We start from the raw sequence: 16,371 nt of genomic DNA, 5'->3' as shown, positions 1-16,371 counted from the left end.
AGTGTATTTAGCGTCAACTGATAAAATCTGATTCTACACTGAAAAAAAAATTAAATGATAAGAATTATTCAGATAATCCATTCAGAATATTTGAATTATCTGATTGTCTTGGCACACATAGGACCCCCTCCGAACGTTTTCATCTATCTCCTACCTTGGCACCAATCTGTGATCCTTTAACCTCCTGGCTAGTTAGGAATCTATCCTCTTCTGACTGCCTCAAACCAAATCCACATTCACTGTCTTATGTGGTAGTTTCAACCTATTTTATAAGCATACTCCAAAATTGTGCATTTCTCACATACTTTAAGGAAGGATATACTTGCATTGGAGGCAGTTCTGAGAAGGTTCACAAGGTTGATTCCTGAGATGAAGGGGTTGTCATATGAAAAAAGGTTGAGCAGGTTGGGCCTATACTCATTGAAGTTTAGAAGAATGAGAGGTGATCTCACTGAAACATATAAAATTCTGAGGGGGCTTGACAGGGTAGATGCAGAGAGAATGTTTCCCCTCATGGGGGGAATCTAGAACTAGGGGCATAGTTTCAGAATAAGGGGTCGCCCATTTAAAACATAAATGAGGAGGAATTTCTTCTCTCAGGGGATCGTGAATCTTTGGAATTCCCTCCCCCAGACAGCTGTGGAGGCTGGGTCTTTGAATATATTTCAGGTGGAGATAGACAGATTTTTGAATGATAAGGGAGTGAAGGGTTATGGGGAGTGGGCAGGGAAGTGGAGTTGAGGCCAGGATCAGATCAGCCATGATATTGATCCTGGCCTCAATGGCGGAGCAGGCTTGAGGGGCTAAATGGCCTACTCCTGCTCCTATTTCTTATGTTTTTCTATAGAAACATAGACATAGACATAGAAAATAGGTGCAGGAGTAGGCCATTCGGCCCTTCTAGCCTGCACCGCCATTCAATGAGTTAATGGCTAAACATGCAACTTCAGTACCCCATTCCTGCTTTCTCGCCATATCGCTTGATCCCCCTAGTAGTAAGGACTTCATCTAACTCCTTTTTGAATATATTTAGTGAATTGGCCTCAACAACTTTGTGTGGTAGAGAATTCCACAGGTTCACCACTCTCTGGGTGAAGAAATTTCTCCTCATCTCGGTCCTAAATGGCTTACCCCTTATCCTTAGACTGTGTCCCCTGGTTCTGGACTTCCCCAACATTGGGAACATTCTTTCTGCATCTAACCTGTCTAACCCCGTCAGAATTTTAAACGTTTCTATGAGGTCCCCTCTCATTCTTCTGAACTCCAGTGAATACAAGCCCAGTTGATCCAGTCTTTCTTGATAGGTCAGTCCCGCCATCCCGGGAATCAGTCTGGTGAACCTTCGCTGCACTCCCTCAATAGCAAGAATGTCCTTCCTCAGGTTAGGAGACCAAAACTGTACACAATACTCCAGGTGTGGCCTCACCAATGCCCTGTACAACTGTAGCAACACCTCCCTGCCCCTGTACTCAAATCCCCTCGTTATGAAGGCCAACATGCCATTTGCTTTCTTAACCGCCTGCTGCACCTGCATGCCAACCTTCAATGACAGATGTACCATGACACCCAGGTCTCTTTGCACCTCCCCTTTTCCTAATCTGTCACCATTCAGATAATCGTCTGTCTCTCTGTTTTTACCACCAAAGTGGATAACCTCACATTTATCCACATTATACTTCATCTGCCATGCATTTGCCCACTCACCTTACCTATCCAAGTCACTCTGCAGCCTCATAGCATCCTCCTCGCAGCTCACACTGCCACCCAACTTTGTGTCATCCGCAAATTTGGAGATACTACATTTAATCCCCTCGTCTAAATCGTTAATGTACAGTGTAAACAGCTGGGGCCCCAGCACAGAACCTTGCGGTACCCCACTAGTCACTGCCTGCCATTCTGAAAAGTACCCATTTACTCTTACTCTTTGCTTCCTGTCTGACAACCAGTTCTCAATCCATGTCAGCACACTACCCCCAATCTCATGTGCTTTAACTTTGCACATTAATCTCTTGTGTGGGACCTTGTCGAAAGCCTTCTGAAAGTCCAAATACACCACATCAACTGGTTCTCCCTTGTCCACTCTACTGGAAACATCCTCAAAAAATTCCAGAAGATTTGTCAAGCATGATTTCCCTTTCACAAATCCATGCTGGCTTGGACCTATCATGTCATCTCTTTCCAAATGCACTGCTATGACATCCTTAATAATTGATTCCATCATTTTACCCACTACCGATGTCAGGCTGACCGGTCTATAATTCCCTGTTATCTCTCTCCCTCCTTTTTTAAAAAGTGGGGTTACATTGGCTACCCTCCACTCCATAGGAACTGATCCAGAGTCAATGGAATGTTGGAAAATGACTGTCAATGCATCCACTATTTCCAAGGCCACCTCCTTAAGTACTCTGGGATGCAGTCCATCAGGCTCTGGGGATTTATCGGCCTTCAATCCCATCAATTTCCCCAACACAATTTCCCGATTAATAAGGATTTCCCTCAGTTCCTCCTCCTTACTAGACCCTCCGACCCCTTTTATATCCGGAAGGTTGTTTGTGTCCTCCTTAGTGAATACCGAACCAAAGTACTTGTTCAATTGGTCCGCCATTTCTTTGTTCCCCGTTATGACTTCCCCTGATTCTGACTGCAGGGGACCGACGTTTGTCTTTACTAACCTTTTTCTCTTTACATATCTATAGAAACTTTTGCAATCCGTCTTAATGTTCCCTGCAAGCTTCTTTTCGTACTCCATTTTCCCTGCCCTAATCAAACCCTTTGTCCTCCTCTGCTGAGTTCTAAATTTCTCCCAGTCCCCGTGTTCGCTGCTATTTCTGGCCAATTTGTATGTCACTTCCTTGGCTTTAATACTATCCCTGATTTCCCTTGATAGCCACGGTTGAGCCACCTTCCCTTTTTTATTTTTACGCCAGACAGGAATGTACAATTGTTGTAGTTCATCCATGCGGTCTCTAAATGTCTGCCATTGCCCATCCACAGTCAACCCCTTAAGTATCATTCGCCAATCTATCCTAGCCAATTCACGCCTCATACCTTCAAAGTTACCCTTCTTTAAGTTCTGGACCATGGTCTCTGAATTAACTGTTTCATTCTCCATCCTAATGCAGAATTCCACCATATTATGGTCACTCTTCCCCAAGGGGCCTCACACAATGAGATTGCTAATTAATCCTCTCTCATTACACAACACCCAGTCTAAGATGGCCTTCCCCCCTAGTTGGTTCCTCGACATATTGGTCTAAAAAACCATCCCTTATGCACTCCAGGAAATCCTCCTTCACCGTATTGCTTCCAGTTTGGTTAACCCAATCTATGTGCATATTAAAGTCACCCATTATAACTGCTGCACCTTTATTGCATGCACCCCTAATTTCATGTTTGATGCCCTCCCCAACATCACTACTACTGTTTGGAGGTCTGTACACAACTCCCACTAATGTTTTTTGCCCTTTGGTGTTCTGCAGCTCTACCCATATAGATTCCACATCATCCAAGCTAATGTCCTTCCGAACTATTGCCTTAATTTCCTCCTTAACCAGCAATGCTGCCCCACCTCATTTGCCTTTTATTCTATCTTTCCTGAATGTTGAATACCCCTGGATGTTGAGTTCCCAGCCCTGATCATCCTGGAGCCACGTCTCCGTAATCCCAATCACATCATATTTGTTAACATCTATTTGCACAGTTAATTCATCCACCTTATTGCGGATACTCCTTGCATTAAGACACAAAGCCTTCAGGCTTGTTTTTTTAACACCCTTTGTCCTTTTAGAATTTTGCTGTACAATGGCCCTTTTTGTTCTTTGCCTTGGGTTTCTCTGCCCTCCACTTTTCCTCATCTCCTTTCTGTCTTTTGCTTTTGCCTCCTTTTTGTTTCCCTCTGTCTCCCTGCATTGGTTCCCATCCCCCTGCCATATTAGTTTAACTCCTCCCCAACAGCACTAGCAAACACTCCCCCTAGGGCATTGGTTCCGGTCCTGCCCAGGTGCAGACCGTCCGGTTTGTACTGGTCCCACCTCCCCCAGAACCGGTTCCAATGCCCCAGGAATTTGAATCCCTCCCTGCTGCACCACTGCTCAAGCCACGTATTCATCTGCGCTATCTTGCGATTCCTACTCTGACTATGTTCTTAAATTAATTTAAATCATGCTTCTTTTCCACTGAAAGAATCTCTCCACATCTACTCCTTTCGTGACATTACAAATGACCACTTTGTCTCCCCTTAGTCTTGTTTCGCATTTAAATATGAAACGAGAAAGACCAATCAGCCATCAAACACAAAAGGAGGGTCCCTTCGGTTGATTCAAGAGACTCGAGCAGAAAAGCTCGGTTGAAACTCTAGTGCAGTGCTGAGGGTGTGCTGCATTTTTGGAGGTGCCATCTTTTGGATGAGATGTTAAACCGAGGCCCCGTCTGCCCCCTCAGATGGACGTAAAAGATCCCATTGCACTATTTCAAAGAAGAGCAGAGGAGCTCTCCCCGGTGTCCTAGCCAATGTTTATCCTTCCATCAACATCACTAAAAACAGATTATCTGGTTATCATCACATTACTGTTTGTGGGAGCTTGCTATGCGCAAATTGGCTGACGCGTTTCCTATATCACAACAGTGACTACACTCGAAAAGTACTTCATTAGCTGTAAAGCGCGTTGCGATGTCCTGAGATTGTGAAAGGCGCTATATAAATGCAAGATTTTCTTGTAAACTGATAGAGCAAGTAGACTGATTCAGAAAGAGAGTAAAATAACAGAACAATCTTGCACATCAGAAACCAGCGACCACTCATGGATAAGCAAGTGAGATATAAAATATAAAAGTTGTAGATTAGAAATGAGAAGTTAGAAATGGTGGACACCTTTGACCCTTTTCAAGGTCACCATAACAACACTCTCTGCACACTGAGCACAATATGAATATAAAACCCCATCTTTCTCTTATTGATATCGGACACACTAACCAGACTAGTAACACAGAGACAGGTGGTGACTGCATGCTTGGCTACTCTTGTATTCTGGCTACTCCTTGCTTTGTCACTAATCTGCTTAGTGTCTAACACTAAGTATAGCTCTGCAAGGTTAGTTGCAAAACTGTAAAGCCAAATGTAGATCAGGACTTTAGGCCCGTGCAGACTCTGTCAACACACAAATAAGTGGGGCAACGAGAGCTTGGTCAGTCTCCTTGTGAAGGAGGAGTTATGTTAATGGGATCCAACACCAAAAATCCAAATTCAAACACTGGATTCTTAAAGCGACCAAAGTTTAATTCAAATTATGTTTTTTGCATTTTGAAATGTTCCAAGTTAGCAGCATTTAACTTCCAAGAATATTTTCTTTTGCTCTCAAAGAGAACCATTTTTGCATCTTAACATTGTTTACTATACTTTCCTACAGTTTTACCGATTAATGTAGCAAAGTGCTGCCGATAGTAATGACTTGAGATAGCTATTGTGCTTCATGATTTGGAAGAAGATAAATGAGTTCATGAGAGGACAGCAAACACAGATGGAAATGAAAATCAAGCAGCTTCTGTAACCACAATTCCACTTTAATGCCCAGGCAACAAGTTGCAAATATACCCTGTTACCTATGATTTAAAGCTACATCTATCATGACGAAGAGGGTTGCCATTTTTTTAAATTAATTCACGGGATGTGCGCATCAGTGGCAAGGCCAGATTTATTGCTCATCCCTAATTGCCCTGAGAAGGTGGTGGTGAGCCGCCTTCTGGCACTGCTGCAGTCCATGTGGTGAAAGTACTCCCATAGTCCTGTTAGGGAGGGAGTTCCAGGATTTTGACCCAGCGACGATGAAGGAACGGCAATATATTTCCAAGTCAGGATGGTGCGTGACTTGGAGATGGTGGTGTTCCCATGCGCCTGCTGCTCTTGACCTTCTAGGTGTTAGAGGTCACAGGTTTGGGAGGTGGTGTCGAAGAAGCCTTGGCGAGTTGCTACTGTGTATCGTGTAGATGGTACACACATCAGCCAAGGTGTGCCAGTGGTGGAGAAAGTAAATGTTTAAGGTGCTGCCAATCAAGCGGGCTGCTCTGTCCTGGGTGGTGTTGATCTTCTTGAGTGTTGTTGGAGCTGCACTCATCCAGGTAAGTGGAGAGTATTCCATCACACTCCTGACTTGTGCCTTGTAGGTGGTGGAAAGGCTTTGGGGAGTCAGGAGGTGAGACACTCGCCGCAGAATACCCAGCCTCTGACCCGCTCTTGTAGCCACAGTATCTATGTGGCTGGTCCAGTTAAGTTTCTGGTCAATGGTGAACCCCCAGAATGTTGATGGTGGGGGATTTGATGATGGTAATGCCATAGAATGTCAATGGAAAGTGATTAAACTCTCTCTCTTGCTGTAGAAAGTCTTTGCCTGGCATTTGTGTGGTGCATATGTTAATTGCCATTTATCAGCCCAAGCCTGAATGTAGTACAGGTCTTGCTGCATACGGGCACGGACTGCTTCATTATTTTAAGAGTTGTGAATGGAACTGAACACTGTGCAATCATCAGCAAACATCCTCACTTCTTATCATATGAAGGTCATAGGGAAGGTCATTGATGTCAAGCGCAGTCACTCTGACATCACCTCTGGAATTCAGCTCTTTTGTCCATATTTGGACCATGGCTTTAAAGGGGCCTGGAGCCGTGTGGTCCTGGTGGAAGCCAAATTGAGCAAGTGCCACTTGACAGCACTGTCTACGACCACTTCCAGCACTTTTGTGATGATTGAGAGTAGGCTGATGGGGCGGTAATTGGCAGGACTGGATTTGTCCTACTTCTTATGGATCGGAAATATCTTGGTAACTTTCCAGTTTGTCGGATAGATGCCAGTATTGTAGCTGTACTGGACTAGCTTGGCTAGAGGTGCGGTTTGTTCTGGAACACAAATCTTTTGCACTACAGCCGAAATGTTGTTTTTGCTGTATCCTGTGCACTCAGCCATTTATTAATATTACGTGGAGTGAATCAAATTGGTTGAACACTGGCATCCATGATGGTGGGGACCTCAAGTGTAAGCAGAAATGGATCATTCCACTTGGTATTTCTGGCTGAAGATGGTTGCAAACGCTTCAGCCTTGTCTTTTGTACTCACGTGCTGGGCTCTGCCATCATTGACGATGGGGATGTTCACGGAGCCGCCTCCTCCTCCCGTTGTTTCATTTTCCACACCATTCACGACTGGATGGGGCAAGATTGCAGAGATTGGAGCTTGGATCTGATCCATTGGTTATAAAATCGCTTAGCTCTATCTATAGAATGCTGCCTCCGCTGTTTAGCTTGTAATCCTGTGTTGCAGCTTCACCAGGTTGGCACGTTATTTTTAGGTGCACCTGCTGCTGCTCTGGTCATGCTCTTCTGCACTCCTCATTGAACCAGGGTTGGTCTCCTAGCATGATGTTAACAGTAGAGTGATGGATATGCCGGCAAAGGCACCTTCACAATCTTTTGTCTGAACTGAAAACATCACAGCTATCAGAGGTACAGTGCCAGAGCTGTCATTCCTACCATTAACAATGCATGAAATGTTCCAAGTAAGGGCAATATATTGATTGTATATTCAGGTCAGTCTGGTTCATGGAGAAAATACCGTTACACGCATTTGTACCAGAGTTCGCTTCAGACAAGGAGGAACTGGAACAGTTTAGGTTGCAGGGAAATTCAGGGACAACTGAAACATTTGGAACCGGACTTCAGCATCGTGGATGAGTTTACTTATACAGGTGTTTCATGCTACATAAGCTACCAAAAAGGAAATTTGTTTGCAGCAGCTTTACTGCGCTTTTCCAATCTGGACTTTTCCTGGCAATTCCCTGTCAGGTATCAACTTGGCTCAGTTGGTAGCAGTCTCAAATGTGAGCACCTAATATATGCAGTACTGAGGGAGTGCTGCATTTCTGGAAGCTGGCATCTTTTGGATGAGCCACTAAGCCGAGGACCCGGGTACCTGTTTTTGTTCTATAGCATGGATGTAGAAGATGCTATGGCAGCATTCTAAAAAGAGCTGGCAGTTCCCCCAGTGAGCTGACCAATATTCCTCTCTGAATCAACACCACCAAAAAAAAAATTGACCAATCATTCACCTCATTTGCTGTTTGTGGGACCATTATCTCATTTGTTGTGTGTGAAGTGCTGAGGGATGTCACAAGGATGTAAATGCAAGTTCCATCTTTCTTTAAAAGCAAATTTTCATCAATGCTCAACCAGCTTTTTTGAACTTACTCAAACCTCCAAAATTACATAATTCATTTTAGAAATGGGTTAAGACTTTAGCTTTCCTACAAAAACATTTTATGAAGATAGATTAGGCAGGAAGAAATTGGGCAAATGAAGAATGGAAAGAAAGACTTGGATTTATATAGCACCTTTCACGATCACCGGACGTCTCAAAGTGCTTTAGAACCTTTGGAGTACTTTTGGAGTGTAGTCACTGTTGTAATGTAGGAAATGCAGCAGCCAATTTGCGCACAAGCAAGCTCCCAAAAACAGCAATGTGATAATGACCAGATAATCTGTTTCTTTGTTATGTTGATAGAGGGATAAATATTGGCCAGACACTACTAGGGATAACTCCCCTGCTCTTCTTCAAAATAGTGCCATGGGATCCTTTATGTCCAGTTGAGAGAGCAGACGGGGCCTCGGTTTAACGTCTCATCTGAAAGACGGCATCTCGGACAGTGCAGCGCTCCCTCAGCAGTGCACTGGAGTGTTAGCCGAGATTTTGTGTGCTCAAGTCCCTGGATTGGAATTGAACCCACAACCTTCTGACTCAGAGGCAAGTGTGCTACCCACTGAGCCACGGTTGACACTTGCCAAAAAAGAAGCCAATGGGGCAAAATAGGACTGGCTGGCTGAGCAGAGTTAGTGTTTACTTCTTATTTTCAATTAAAGTTGTGTTTTTATTTTCGAACTTCATGAATAACACTGGAGTAATAAACTACTTCTGATATTTAAGCAGCTTTATTACATAGCGCATGGAAACCGCTTCACAGAAATGTAATCGAACAAAAAAAATGGACACCGAACCCAGGGGCGACTAAAAGCTTGGTCAGAGGTGGATTTTCTGGAATGTTTTAAAGGAGGAGAGCGAGGTGGTGAGACAGAGGGGTTTTGGGAGGGAATTACAGAGCGTAGGGCTACTCAACCAAAGGCATGGCCACCAATAGTTGGTGACGCACAAGAGGCCAGAGTTGGAGGAACAGAGACTTTTAAAGGGTTAAATGTTGAAGCAAAAAGGCTAATTATCTCACCTGATTATTGACTGTTAAACAATATAACAACTTTAATTGCTAACAGTTACCAAACACACAAAGTGGCTTCCTTCATTTAATGTGTTTCCCCAAATAAGACACAATTGAATTTTAAAATTATTTCTGTAATATTAAGATTATTTTCCTCATCATAGTGCTAGCTTAAACTTACAAAATCAGCTTGCCAAGGAGATAAGTGTTCCCCAGATCCAGCCAGCAGTCTAAGAATAACTCAAATTTCGTAGGTGAAAATATACAGACTCCCATCCCACCCCCACTTCTTATATTCAAAGGAGCTTAACCTAAATATAATATTTAGATAGGTTTAATCATAAAACGCGTGTAAAATGATTCATTTCTACTTAGTCAGGTGGGTTACATTCATTTGACTTGTAATTTCTCTGTCAAAAATCATCTATGAACCAGAAATCTGTCTTAGTAAAACCATATGTGCCGTCACCTGTAAACACTTCCAATGTTAATTGTGCCTGTACTAATGCTGTATCTGGTGATGCCTGCCTGTCACAGTTTAAATGGGATTGTACATTTCATGTGACAGTCCGTGACTAAAGAATCACTTTATAATTGCACAAACTGACCACCAGGTGGCTTTTTCCACAAATAACTTCAAAGACTTTCTGAAACTTTTTCCATCTAACAATGTTCATTCCACCATTTTTATCAGGAACTAAAACATCTAATGTCCAAAATAAGGGTTTAAACAACACAAACAATGACATATTTAACAATAACAGTGCTCAACATTATTATGGAGTAAATCGGAGAGCAATTTCCAGAGTACGCACATGCGCAGTTAAACGTGGAAATTCGGAAGCTGTGGTCTGAGTTACCCTGCTCCTCCATAGGCTGCGCTATAAAGAACCTCACCGATAGACTCAACAGCGAATACGTGCAATGGTGTGAAGTTGGGGTGCTTACCCAGTAGTTACCAACTAAAGGCACCAGAAAAAGTTAGGGCGGGTGCATTTAGGAGTTAATTAATTTTTAACGTGGTGGGAAGAAGCGATAATTACTGCCAAACAACTTCTCTGATGCTGAAAATTTAATTTTACAAGTGTGGAGTCTCATACCATCAGAAGTTAATTAGTATTCGAGATTTAAAAAAAAACATTTTCTGTCCGTCTCTTTTATCTCTCTCTTAATGCCATCTTTCTTTCCCAATCTTTATTTCACTTTTTGTACATGATTTATATCTAAAGTGCTGTTCAAGTACCTTTAAACAAGCTGTTAATAATGTCAATAGCCTCCCCTGCAGCTTGGTGTCGGGTCTATTAACCGCTGACAGACCCGACCCCTGGGAGATTAGCGTGGAGGCGGATTGACAGCGGGCTCCCAACCCGCCATCAATCATTTCCATTTTGACACCTAACCCGCCTCCAAACCCACCCTCTGAGTGCCAGCAAAATTCCGGTCGGAGTGTCTCAGTTAGGATTCTTCAATCTGATTGGTTGAAGAGCCTACTCAGACATCACAGATGCCCTGTGATTAGAGCAAGCCTCTGCTGAAAAGTACAAGATGACTTTGTGGGCAACTGTCAGCGCAGAGAATGGCTAGCGCCATTCCTTCACCACTGACCGCAAAATCTGGGGCAATATGGTTAAATGCATCCATCGAGTTGTCTTTTAAGTCTTTTAATGCATTTTAATTAATTAAGGCTTAGTTGAAGACCTTAAGACCTTCCAAAAACCTTGGTTGGATTTGATATTTTTGCTCAGAATTGTGACACTATAAGCTCAATTTGTATGGAAATGGTAAATCTAGAATTCCACTCTGAATCAATTAAGGATAGGACAAGGGGACACATGTTTAAACGAGCAAAATATAAACTTAGAACTGATACTCTTCAGAAAAAAAATGATCAACAAATGGAATAGACTCCCAGATAGATAGAATAGTGGAGGCAAAGTCCAGGAAATGTTTAACAAACAATTGAATACTGCCACGGGTTTACTTTGGGATCTTGCTGGATGGATGAATTTAGATAGCTCGCATGGACTTACTCATTCAGAAAAGTCTTATGGTTTTGTGAAATGGAAACTGGCAAGTCGATCTTTTAGATGTTACATTTTGGTGACCTGAAAGGGAGCAGAGTATTTTTGCACTATAGTCGAATTCATATCATCGTCAGGCTTTGACAGACCACTGTTACCCTGCATAAGTAAAAAAATCACATTGGTGCCAGCAGGACTGTACAGTTGCAACAATAAACAAACTATAAATTGAACCCAACATTGTGCTTCTTTGTCCCACCCCCTGGAAATACTCACCCAAGGAAGTAGTTGAAATGTGGTGATCACCTTCCCTTCAAATTAACGTCTCAGATTTATGGATTACAATATATATTCAGTCTATTGGCTATTGAAGATATTAAAATGATAATATAAATTATGATAAAATAATATGCTGTGGTAGAAGAGAATTCATTTACATATGAAAAAATAAATCTAACAAGTATTGTTGACTTATTTAGTTGATCATGTCTTATAGATTGATTTACCAGTTCTTGTGTCCTTCTTAAGATATCAAGTCACTTTTACCCTTTCTTTGGATTTCCTGCAGGCTGAGATCAGGAATCTCATGAGTGAAGAAATCACAGACACAGCCTACGCCCTACTACCATGACATCGAGTATGGAGAAGCCAATGTGATGCCACAGAAAGATGTTTAGATTGACACGAACATTTAGGAATTTTTGAATGACATCACATTTCGGCAAATAGGCTCCTTTTTCAGGAGTGCATCTTCAGTAGTTGTGTGAAATTAAAAAATGTGCCTAACATCACCTCAGGAATATGATACATTCTGTTTATTAATTGCACTAAACTTAGCTCAGCTTACTGTTTTCTGAAATGTAATGCGTTTGAGTCAATATTATGTTACAATTAACATCCTCAGAACATTTCCTTAAATTGGTTGGTTTTGGTGATAGGCAAACAATAATTGTTGACTTAATGCTTATTTTCTTTTGTAGGTCATCTGCAGCATGCCCCAGCCTGGAGTACCTAAAGGTACTAACAGACTCGGCCAGTAAGAACATAAGAAAAAAATCAAGAGTGTGAAAAGCCGACTGAATCCATCAGAACCCATTCTTCTAGCTCGTCACCTCCTCCAACCTAACAAACAAATGGATTTTAATCGTCTTTAATGTCTCGGGAGGTGCTATTAACCCGACCTGGGTGACTGAAATGTCGAAGTCCGACATGGATCCCACCAACTTTCATTTTCATCTGCTTGTCGCAGCAGGTGGCAGATAGGAGACTGATGAGATCACCGGGCCCGACCTTAACTTTAACTCTGGCCTGAGCGGCTTTCCCAATAGGTGAAGACAGCAAGAGGAAGATCTGGGGTCAGAAGAGATCATTTAACGCAAGTTATTTTTTCAACTTCCCCTGTGGGGTCATGTGGAGCAGAAGTGCTCCTCCGTACCCCACAAGCAAAGTTTAGGCCCAGCCTGCTCAGGCTCCCTTTCTGCCCTCCTCTGAGACCCTCCCAAAACCTTCTTGCTAGCAAGCTTTCCTCTGGTGCCGACCAGTGGCCTCCTGCTGTCCGAGCCTCCGCTCCTGCCTACTGGGGAGCTGCTGTTTCTGGTGGACAATTAACCAGCAGAATGCAAATGAGGCCCAGGAGTCACCCGGGACTCATGCCATTTGCCCCCGCACCCCCCTCCCCCAACACTCCCTTAAAATTCCTCCTTCTGACTATTATTTCATGTGGTGTAACTTATTTTCCTTCCATTTACTATTTAATCATAATTAACTTTCTACTTCTGTGTTTTTCCCGTGTCCCAGATCTATCCAGTTCTCCTATTACATTGTTCAGTTCAGTGACAGGTACATATTAAAATATGTCTGATGTGATATTGTCAAACTCTCCCCAAAGCTTAATCATACATGTAATTAAAATATGCTGACCGTCAAATTTTCTCCTCAGTGTTGCAGAATAAAAGGGATCATACCTTGCATAATGTTAACATCTTAAAACAGTTTGAGAGATAAGAGCACCACATCACATTCTAATTAATTAAAACTACTTTTCTATAAAAATCAATTTGAAGTGCATGTTCAAAGCATAAACACTCTATCATACAAAAGCTTAATTAATAATCATACAACCTCCAATTGCATGGCAACCAATCAAAAAGTAATACCATTAAACTCATGTTTAATTTCGTTACCTAATTAATTTTGTCCAGCATTTAATGTATGGGTCAATATAATGTTATAGGATACAGTACAAGTACAGGATGCATCATGAAAGGCACATTGGCTTGGATTTTGCGTTAAGAATAATGGTGAAACAATCACTGCTCACCGTTATTATGGAATAAATCTGACAGCAACTTCCGGCATCCGCACATGTGCCGTGAAGCGCGGAAATTAGGAAGTTGCTGTCCGATTTACCCGCTCATCCACAAACGGCGCTATACTGGTACCTTGCTAAGAGATTCAACATTCAAACACACAAAGGGCTTGGAGAGAGTCGAGCAAGAAAATCTAGGCTGACACTCCAGTGAAGTACTGAGGAGGTGCAGTCTTTCAGATGAGGCATTAAATCGAGGCTCTCTCAGGTGGATGTCAAAGATCCCATGACACTATTTCAAAGAATAGCATGAGAGTTATTCCCAGTGTCCTGGTCAATATTTATCCTTCAATCAACATCACTAAAACAGATTATCTGGTCATTGTGGGAGCTTGCTGTGCACAACTTGGCTGCCATTTTTCCGATTTCAAAAGTACTTCATTGGCAGTAAGCGCTTTGGGATGTCCTGAGGTCGTGAAAGGTGCATTCTTTCTTTCTTTCTCCTTTAAATGCTATGCTGCACCATGAGAAGTCTTCACACAGCTCCCCGATCTCCTGTTTATGACACGGTAATGGATCTCTAATTACTGCAAGTTGTCACACAAATGCCCCTGAAAGGTCTGTGGGCAGCTGTAAGTGGAATATTCACGTTGACCGCAAAATCCGGGCCATTATGATAACTGTTCCCGGTCTCCTGCACATTTAGCTCCCAACCCTATCATTCTGGAGATTCTATCCCATCGCTCGCTATCCTGGCATCCATTCTAGCCTACATTGTTAATGGCTCCCTTTACTCAGGCACAAGTCCTCCACCTTTATTGCTCTCTCCTCAAAAAAAAAAGCATTATTGCCCCATCCGTGCTCTCCACATATGACCCCACCTCTAACCTTCCTTTATTCTCGAAGGTTTTCAAATGTGTTGACACCATCTAGCTCTGTGCCCAGCTCTCACAAAACCACGTTTAAATTACTTGAGTTTCGCTTCCAGCATGCTCAAAGCACTGAGATGTCTTGCCAAAGTCACGAATGATATCCTGTGACAGTGGTGTATTATCCATCGTCATCTTCTCTGCAGCATTTGATAATGACCACATTATTCTCCTCCATCACCTTTATCCAACCCCCGGAGGACTTCCCTCACATAGTTCCACTCCTACTTCTCCAAATACAACCAGTGCATCTCCAGCAAGAGCTTCTCATCTCTTCCCTGCACAGCTACCACCAAAGTCCCTGAAGGATCCATAACCTTGCTTCCCTGCTCTTTCTCATCTATATGCTTACCCACATGGCACCATCTATAGGCACGGTCACAGATTCCATATGTATGTTGATGACAGCCAGCCTCACCTCCCCATCGACTAAACATCTATCTTTGTGCAGTCAGACTACCCATTTGACATTCCATTACGGATGCGTGAAAATTTCCTGCAACTGAAGATCAGGAAAATCAAAGCTATCATTATTCAGCATAAACTCCCTTGGTATTGGCTCCATCACTCACTCAGGATGACCCAACACTGAAAACCCTGGGGTGCTGTCTGACCCAGAGTTAAGGTACAAACCCTATCCATCACCAAGACAGTTGACTTCCACTTCCCTTAAACCCTTATCCACATTTTTGCCACCTCCAGATTCGACTTCTCCAATGTCCTTCTGTACAGCTGTTAAATATTTCTGGTCTCCCCCCTGCGATCTCTCTCTCCCCTCCCCGGCTCCGATTTGGGCTGCAGGCTTTGCTAACCAACAGGCAGCCAGACTGTCAATCAAGCTGGCTTGTAGGGCGGGAAACATACAAAACATTTTAAAGTGTCCTGCTGATATTCCCTTACTTGTGGATTTCTCGTCCAGAAATCCTCCACACTCCCCCGGCCCCGGCTAAATATGGCTTTCACACTTGCATGTGCATTTCTCCATTTATCCGGTAGGTAGAACAGATATGGATTCTGATGGGACAAGTCATTGCAAAATCAAGAAAATGGTTTATTTTGCAGAACACATCTGACTGAACAGATAGTATTTCCAGGCTTTCTTTTAAAAACTCCTTCTATAACATTTACCATAACATATGAAACAAAGAAAGCACTACCACATGCAGGCAAAATGTTCATGCTGAAATTTTCCTCCCTTTCTGGTCAGCCTGTATCTATAAAATCTAACCTTTTATCTTAATTGTCAGCCCAGGACAAAGCCTTCCACTCAAGCCATTATTGGGACTGGCCTTCTCATGTGAATCTCCATTTCCTTTACCTCTGTGTTCAGGTGCAGTGGATGGGGGAAAATCTTTCCAACTTCTTTCTTGAACCGGTAGGCCTGTCAATTAAACTGGCTAGCTCCACCCCCAAAGAATAGATTCTCAGGAGACCAGCCGTGCTGGGTATACATGGCTCCTGTTCTTCCCAATTTCAGGTGCGAATACCTGATGCGAGTCTGAGGTGAGCCCATGAATTACTAATTGTCCTTGGACACTGCAGATAATAAGAACATAAGAAATAGGAGCAGGAGTAGGCCATACAGCCCCTCGAGCCTGCTCCGCCATTTAATATCATGGCTGATCCAATCATGGACTCAGGTCCACTTCTCTGCCCACTCCCCAAAACCGCTTATTCCCTTTTCGTTTAAGAAACTGTCTATTTCTGTCTTAAATTTATTTAATGTCTCACCTTCCACAGGTCTCTGAGGCAGCGAATTCCACAGATACACAACCCTCAGAGGAGAAATTTCTCCTCATCTCAGTTTTAAATCAGCGGCCCCTTATTCTAAGTTTGTGCCCTCTAGTTCTAGTCTCCCCTA

The 16,371-nt window shown here is 42.9% G+C and overlaps 1 protein-coding gene across 11 annotated transcripts in view; it reads right to left on the bottom strand.

Annotated features, from left to right (window-relative positions):
- The window catches only part of anks1b (ankyrin repeat and sterile alpha motif domain containing 1B), a 965,528-nt gene that overhangs the window by 449,027 nt on the left and 500,130 nt on the right, over positions 1-16,371 (bottom strand). The window lies entirely within an intron of this gene.

Source organism: Pristiophorus japonicus, chromosome 13 (genome assembly GCF_044704955.1).
Source record: "Pristiophorus japonicus isolate sPriJap1 chromosome 13, sPriJap1.hap1, whole genome shotgun sequence".
NCBI classification, from domain to species: domain Eukaryota; kingdom Metazoa; phylum Chordata; class Chondrichthyes; family Pristiophoridae; genus Pristiophorus; species Pristiophorus japonicus.
Note: the sequence above shows the minus strand (reverse complement) of the source record. Positions and strands in the feature narration are given on the sequence as shown.